The 7,234-nt window shown below is 38.4% G+C and overlaps 1 pseudogene across 7 annotated transcripts in view; it reads left to right on the top strand.

The window, feature by feature from the left end:
- The first annotated feature begins 222 nt into the window (after window positions 1-222).
- LOC143644321 (ribose-phosphate pyrophosphokinase 2 pseudogene) overlaps window positions 223-7,234 on the top strand; it is a 200,476-nt pseudogene continuing 193,464 nt past the window's right edge. For 4 of the 7 annotated variants that reach the window (XR_013156605.1, XR_013156609.1, XR_013156614.1 and 1 more), the window contains exon 1: window positions 229-342. The product of XR_013156605.1 is annotated as a ribose-phosphate pyrophosphokinase 2 pseudogene, transcript variant X1 (transcript). Of the gene's footprint in view, window positions 482-4,404; window positions 5,685-7,234 lie in introns of those variants that run through there. The other 3 variants (XR_013156615.1, XR_013156608.1, XR_013156616.1) reach the window with 3 other exon arrangements.

The following is a 7,234-nucleotide window of genomic DNA, read 5'->3' as shown; positions in this document are numbered from 1 at the left end:
GGGGAAGTGTCTGGGTCTCTGGAGAGACCTCGCTGTATTTCCTTGCCTCTCGTGGGTTTGTCCTCCAGCCAGCAGCGCCCTCGTCAGGTCGCACCCTATCCTCCGCTTCCCTCGGGACTGGCCCCTGCCTCGCCGGGGAGGGGGAGGGGGTATAGCCCGCCGAGGCGCCTCCCTCGTCCGCGTCGCGTCGCGCTGCGACCCTGGGAACGGGAACCGCAGCGAGCAAGAGGAGGAGACCCGGCGGCGGCGGCGGCAGCGGGGTCGAGGCCGTCACAAAGAGAGCACCTCGTACCGTATTTCCAGGTTGTTGGAGCAAACGCCATCCAGCGACAAGGACTTCAGGTTTGTGGCCACAAATGATTTCATGACAGAACTGCAGAAAAATCCCATCAAGTTGGATGATGATAGTGAAAGAAAAGTAGTAAAATTGATTTTGAAGTTACTGGAAGATAAAAATTTCGTCAAATGTCTTGGCCTTCTAGTGAGTAAAGTGAAAGAATACCACGTAGAGACAACTGTAGATACTCTCTGCGCTAACGTACTTTCTCATAAAGAACAACTTCGAGATATTTCAAGTATTGGCCCTAAAACAGTATTGGACAGCTTCCTCCTGCTTCCAGTGGCTCTGCTTTAGCTGCTGATGTTATGTAAAAATCTCTTTACTTCTTTTTGATTCTGTTGAGATCTCTTCTTCTTGATGGATAGTTTGTGTTTCTCTGGGAATCTGCCCATTTCATCCAGGTTAATTAATTTCTTGGCATGCAGTTGTTTATAGTTTCCTTTTATAATCCTTTTTATTTCTGTTTGGTCAGTAGTAATGTCCCCACTTTTGTTTTCTGATTTTAGTTATTTAAAATATCCTCTCTCTTTTTTCTGTGTCAGTCTAGTTAAAGATTTATCAATTTTACTGGTCATTAAAAGAACCAATTTTTAGTTTTGTTGATTTTCTCTATTATTTTTATTCTCTATTTCATTCATCTCTGCTGTAATCGTTGTTCTTTCTTTTGTTTGTTTTGGGTTAGTTTACTCTTCTTGTTCTAAATTCTGCCACTGAGCCACGGTGGCACCGTACTCTTCTTTTTTAATGTAAGTATTCAGAGCTGTAAATTTCCCTCTTAGAATGACCTTTGCTGTATCGCATAAGGTTTGTGTTGTGTTTTCTATGTTTCATTTTCTTTGGGGCTTAAATTTGGTAGTATTCGAAATCTATAGCAGTTGTTTTCTTTGATACCAACTTAACTTTAGGGTCTTATATACCCTGCTCCTATACACCTCAGTCCCTCCAACTTTTTATTGTATTTGTTACAAATTATACCTTTAAGCTTTCTAAGTCCCAAACCTTAGCCTTTTAAATACTTTTATGTGTTAACAGTTTAGAACCTGGAAGTAGTAAAAGTGGAGTTACGTATGCAAAAATACAATAAAATCATATTGTATTTATAATTACTCATTGGTTTGCTGGTTGCCTTTACTAACATTTTTTATCACTTTATGCTGCTTCTATCCACTGTATTGTGTCCTTTCCTTTCAGTCTGAAGAACTCCGTTTAGCATTACTTTTATGGACAGTCTAGTGGTGATAAATGCCCTCAGCTTTTGACCTGGAAATACCTTAATCTCTTCCTTATTTTTGAAAGATAGCCTTGCTGTATGAAAAATTCTTGGTTGGCATTTGTTTTCTTTCAGCACTTTAAGTATTTCATCTTACTGTCTTATCTACATGGTTTCTGATGAGAAAGCACTTAATCCACTGGGGCTGCTTATGCATAACATGTAGCTTTTCTCCTGTTTTCATAACTCTCTTCTTGTTCTTGGTATTGACAATTTGACTACTCTCTGTCTGGGCATGTTTCTATTCCAGTTTGGTCTGTTGGGATTCATTGGGCTTCTTGAGTATGCATGTTCATGTCTTTCTTTAAATTTGAGAAGTTTTCTGCCATTGTTTTTTTTAAATATTTCTTCTACCCTTTTCTCTTTTTATTTTTCTTTTTGAAATTCGCATAATCCATGTATTTGTATGCTTAATGGTGTCCCACAAGTGTCTTAGACTCTGGTCACTTTCTTTTTTCATTCTTTTTTCTTTCTGTTCCTCAGCATGAATCATTACAATTGTCTTTTCTTTATGTTCAGTTATTCTTTTTTTCTTCCAGTCTAATCTGCTCTTGAAACCCTCTAGGGAATTTTTAATTTTAATTATCATGGTCTTCACCACCAGTATTTCTGTCTGGTTCCTTTCTAAAATATCTGATTCTCTATTGAGATTCTCATATTGTTCATTCATTGTTTTCCTCATATTCCTTAGTTTTCTGTCTATGTTTTCATTTATGTCCTCGAGCATATCAAGGGTCATTTTTTAAAAAAAGATTTGTACTTTTTATAAAAAACTGGGTCTTCTTTGCTGGTGATTTCTGAATTTTTCTTTTGTTCCTTTAGATGGGTCATGGTTTCCCATTTCTTTGTTTGTCTTGTAAACCTTGGTTGCACACTATAAATTTTATTATTTTAAAATATTAAGTGCGGGATTTAGTTCCTGGACTGTCTTTTCCTCAAGTTTGTATCCAGCTAGTGATATCATTGAAATTTCCTTGAGTGCCAGGAGTTAACAAAAACAAACAAATCAATAGAAAAAATGTATTTCATAGTCTTTGTAAATTGACTTTGCATTGTCTGGTGCTCTCCTTCAAAGTTTAGCCCCACTATCAGGAATATTGGCCTAAGGTGAATGTGAAATGCATGGTTTTCTGTGCCTTATCTGAGCTTGGGTTCTTGTACTCATCTTATGATTATTTAAAACTCACCATTTCTGGGAATTGGTATGCCTCCTCTACTCCCTATTAAACAGACTTTATCCCCCTCCTGGTGCTCTTTTCTATGACTTGAGGCAGCTAATCCTTTGCCACAGGCCAGTTTGACTTGATTGTTTATTATATTGCTTTAGCTGCCTTCAAACTGCTTCTGCCTGGAGGGCAAGTCCCAGAATGGCAAACCAGAGGAGTTTCCTGATTTAGTTTTTTGGGCTGCCACCTGATAGATTGACACTAATATGTAGGTACCATAGCATAACCATTCATAGCCATTACTCTGCTTCCTCCAGAACAGTGTCAGGGAACCACAATGGAAGTGCATCCTGGCTCTACACCACACGGGGGTGGGGGTGGGGGGGCAATTATCCTACTTATTTTTAAAGCTGCATTTTCTGGATTTGTTACTTGCCTAGTTACTATAACCCTTTAACTATTTTCTAGAGTTTTGATGAAGATAGCTCTAACAGCTTTTGCTAGTTTGTTCAAAGATTCTATGGGGGATCAGAACCCTGGAGCATCTTATACCACTATCTTGTTTATAAATTTGTTTTTGATGATACTGTTTTCTCATTTAAAATGAAAGAAAATATTTAAGGAAATATAATTAGTGCAACAGTGGTTGCAGTTGTGATTTATTTGAATCATATTTCCAATTTGTTGAGTGTGTTGAGAGTCAGTAGTATGTTTAATATTTTAATTGTATATGTGAATACTGTGTTTAAAATTAACATGCATTTCTATAAGTTTTATTACCACAATGCTGTATAAAAAACTACCCCAAACTCAGTATTTTAAAACAACACATAATTTGTTTTCACCCACACATTTGTGTGTTGACTAGGTTTTGGCTAGAATAGATTGGACTCAACTCGCCTTGGTTCCAAGCTACAGGTTATGTCCACATCTTCTCTATGTGTTTCATATTCTCCTTCGAGTGGTGGACTATCCAGAATGTCCGTGTGCATGCATGTATGTATGAGACATGTCAGAGGTAAAGGAGAGCAAACCTAACCGTACAAGAGCATTGATATTTGGGAATTTGTCTGTAACAACCCCAGTAAAACTGTAACTAATACAGTAGGCTTAGTGGAAGAAATAATACTTGAAATGGGAAAAATTTCAGTTTCAAGGAGAAGGTAAATTCATTTTTGTTGAGCACTAATTGTATATCAGGTACTTTATATATGTATTGTATTTATTCCTCTAACAATGCTGTAAAGTGGGTGTCATTATCCTCATAGTAGAAATGAAGAGCAAGAAGGTCAAAGATATTAAAAACTAACAGAAATGCATGTTAATATTAAACACAATATTCACATATACATTGTAATGCTAAACATTATTGAGGTCAATAAACTCATGATTTAGAAATCAGGTCTTCAGAGCTTATATGTTATCCTAGGCTAGCCCTGCAAATAGGTAAAAAGTGAATTTCAAAGTGCAGAATTTCAAAGTGCAAAAGCTTTGAGGTGGGAAAACATGGGACGTGTTTGGCTATTTGCAGCTAATCATATTTGGAATGTTTGAAATAAAAACCAAAACGTGAAAAATAAAGTTTCTCAGATTGAATAGCAGGCTAATTTATATTTAATTTTGTGCAGGTTATGATGAATGATTGGACATAAAAGTGATATTTCAGAGATATACTTTGGAAACATATCTCATAAGTTTATATGGAAAATAGAGAAACATTTGAAACTATGCAGACAACTCAGGAAGTCATCACAGTAATTAATATGAGTTGTAATTGGAACTGACCTAATTGGTGACATGGAAACAGAAAGGAGGAGACAGAGTTAGATGACACCAACCAGAGAGAACAATTTCTTGGCAGCTCATTAGATACGGGTAAAGAGAGAAAGAAAAGAGCCAACAATTACTCCAATATCTTGAGAAGGGATAGCTACAGCAATGGTAGTGCCACTTGAACAGGTGTAGAAAAGACAGGAAAAAGAACTGGATTGAAGAAAAACAATGACTTTTGCTTTGGGTATTGAGCTTGAGGACCAAACAATTTGAAATGCCTGACACTCAAAGAAAGGTTAGAGTTAATTGTCAGAACACATTCTCACCTTCTTTCATACTAATAAAATCATAGTTTATGAGCTAAGAATGTGGCAATTTATTTCTTAGCCCTCTTAGAGTTATCTCGTGAATAAATTTACTCCAGTGGAATGCAAACAGAAGTAGTGCATTCCTCGTTTAGATTTCTTATGTGTGCACCTCTGCTTAAATGATGATGACCAGAGCCACCTTGGAAGCCACATGTTGAATATGGAAGAGCTACTATCAGTTGCCATTCCATGTGGAACAAAGAGAGGTATAGAAAGAAAAGAATAAGAAGATCAGAAACAAAGAAGTCTAAGTTAGAGGCATGTGGATGGACATATGGAAGTAGACACAAAATGTAAAGATTTTTGTATCAAATGTTAACACCTACCATATAAGACCATCCACAAAAGGGGCATTGAACAAATAGACAAAATGACTCAACAGTTGATGTTGGCCAGACATGGTCATTGGCCACCCTGAAACTGGCACAATAGGCATGAACTGAGTGGCCATGGTGGCAGTGGTGGTCCAACAGCATGGATTCCTGCTTATCAGGACTGATCTAGCACCCGCTGCCTCTATGTGTCCTACCTGCCAGTAACAGAGATCAATAACAAGCTATGAAGTTGGCATTAATCCTCAGGAGACCTACCACCCACTTTGACAAGTAAACTTCACTGCACCCTTTTCATAGTGGTAGGATTCAAGGGTCATTCTCACAGGGGTAGTTACTTCTCCAGGTATGTATTTGCCTTTCCTTTCATTTCACAGAGCTGCAATTAATATCAGGGATTTACAGAATGTTGAATTGACAGGCCCAGTATTCTGCGTATTGTTTTATAGCAAATGAGATGTCTGGGTAGGACCATGTCCACTGAGTTGTACCATATACCACACATTCCGTATCTCATACTGTAGTCAGCCTAATAGAGCATTGACATGACCCTACTGAATGCATGGCTTAAGCACCAGTTGAGTGGCAATATTCTGCAAGGATAGTGCACTATTCTTTTGAATGCAATATATGTATTAACCATGGACCTCTGTATGATACTGTATCCAGTAGAAAAAATATATATGATTCTAGAAATTAAGCTGTAAGCAGGAGTGGTCCTACAGACCATTAGTGTCCATGAGCAGGGAGAGACTTTGTGCTTCCTGTCCCCACTACTTTAGGCTATACAATTTAGTGATATTGATCCTTAAAGGAGGCCTGCTCTTGCCAGGGAACACAAGAGGGATCCTATGGAAGTATAAATTATGACTGCACTTTGGATTCTTTGTGTCCAGGGACCAGCAGGTGAGAAGAAGGGTCACCATTTTGGGAGAATTAACTGACCCTGACCAGAAGGAGGAAGGAGTGCTGCTTTTATATCATGGGATCATGGAAAAAAATAAGTGAGACTGACTTGACCTGTTTGGACATTTCTTGTTTTTCCCATGCCAGTTATAATTATAAATGGACATGTGCAGCAACCTCAACCTGAGGCAGTATCATTTATCAAGGGCTCAGATCACTCAGGAATTAGTGTTGGGTCATACCACATCCCCAGGTCCCACAGAGATGATAGAAATCTCTGATGTAGAGAGAAATTTAGAATGGATAGTGGAGAAGGACAGAGCAGCCCCTGAACATGTACAGAAACGTAGATTTTTTGCAATGGATGGAATGTGGCAGTATTGCTAAGATTCCAGGAGATTGTACCTTTAGGGTACTTGGCTGATAGCCTTATCTGCTGTACCTCCGGATCTTACATAGTATTCACAATTAGGTTACTTTTTGTCCAGGAATGCATCCAGCCAGTGACTGAACATGGTGGGAAGACTCTAGCTGGGCCATTCCCTCCTGTTGTAGGACTTCTCTGATAAGCAGCCTTTGGTCTGGGGCACTCCTGGTTCTCGCCTGCACATTCTCAGAACAGCACTAAAATCTGGGGCACCTCCTACCTAGTCCTCCTTTCTTTGTTTTCTCCTTCACAAGTGTCTAAAAGCTTCTGCTGCTCTGCTCCTTTTTCTTTTTTTTCTCAGACATTTTCCCCAATGAATCTCTTGAATGTTTAATTCTGTCTTGACATTTTCTTCCCAGAGAACCAAACCTATAATAATCTCTGAAAGAATGAAGGGAAACCAGTTGAACCCTTTGCCTGGAATGTCCTGAAAATTCAGTCTGCCTCTTAACATCATGAACTTTGGATTCTAATGCTGTCTCATTTTACAATTCTCAATTCAAATGTAACCTCCTGGAAACTTTTCATAACCTCCCCAAGTGGAGTTACACACTTCTCTGAGTTTCCTGTTGTCCCTTCCAGCTTTTTCTGTTACAGCGTCATCGATAACTCTTAAAAAGTGTATCAAGACAAAAATAACAACTGCTATCAT

The sequence above is a fragment of the Tamandua tetradactyla genome, chromosome 8 (genome assembly GCF_023851605.1).
Source record: "Tamandua tetradactyla isolate mTamTet1 chromosome 8, mTamTet1.pri, whole genome shotgun sequence".
Classification (NCBI taxonomy): Eukaryota; Metazoa; Chordata; class Mammalia; order Pilosa; family Myrmecophagidae; genus Tamandua; species Tamandua tetradactyla.
Note: the sequence above shows the minus strand (reverse complement) of the source record. Positions and strands in the feature narration are given on the sequence as shown.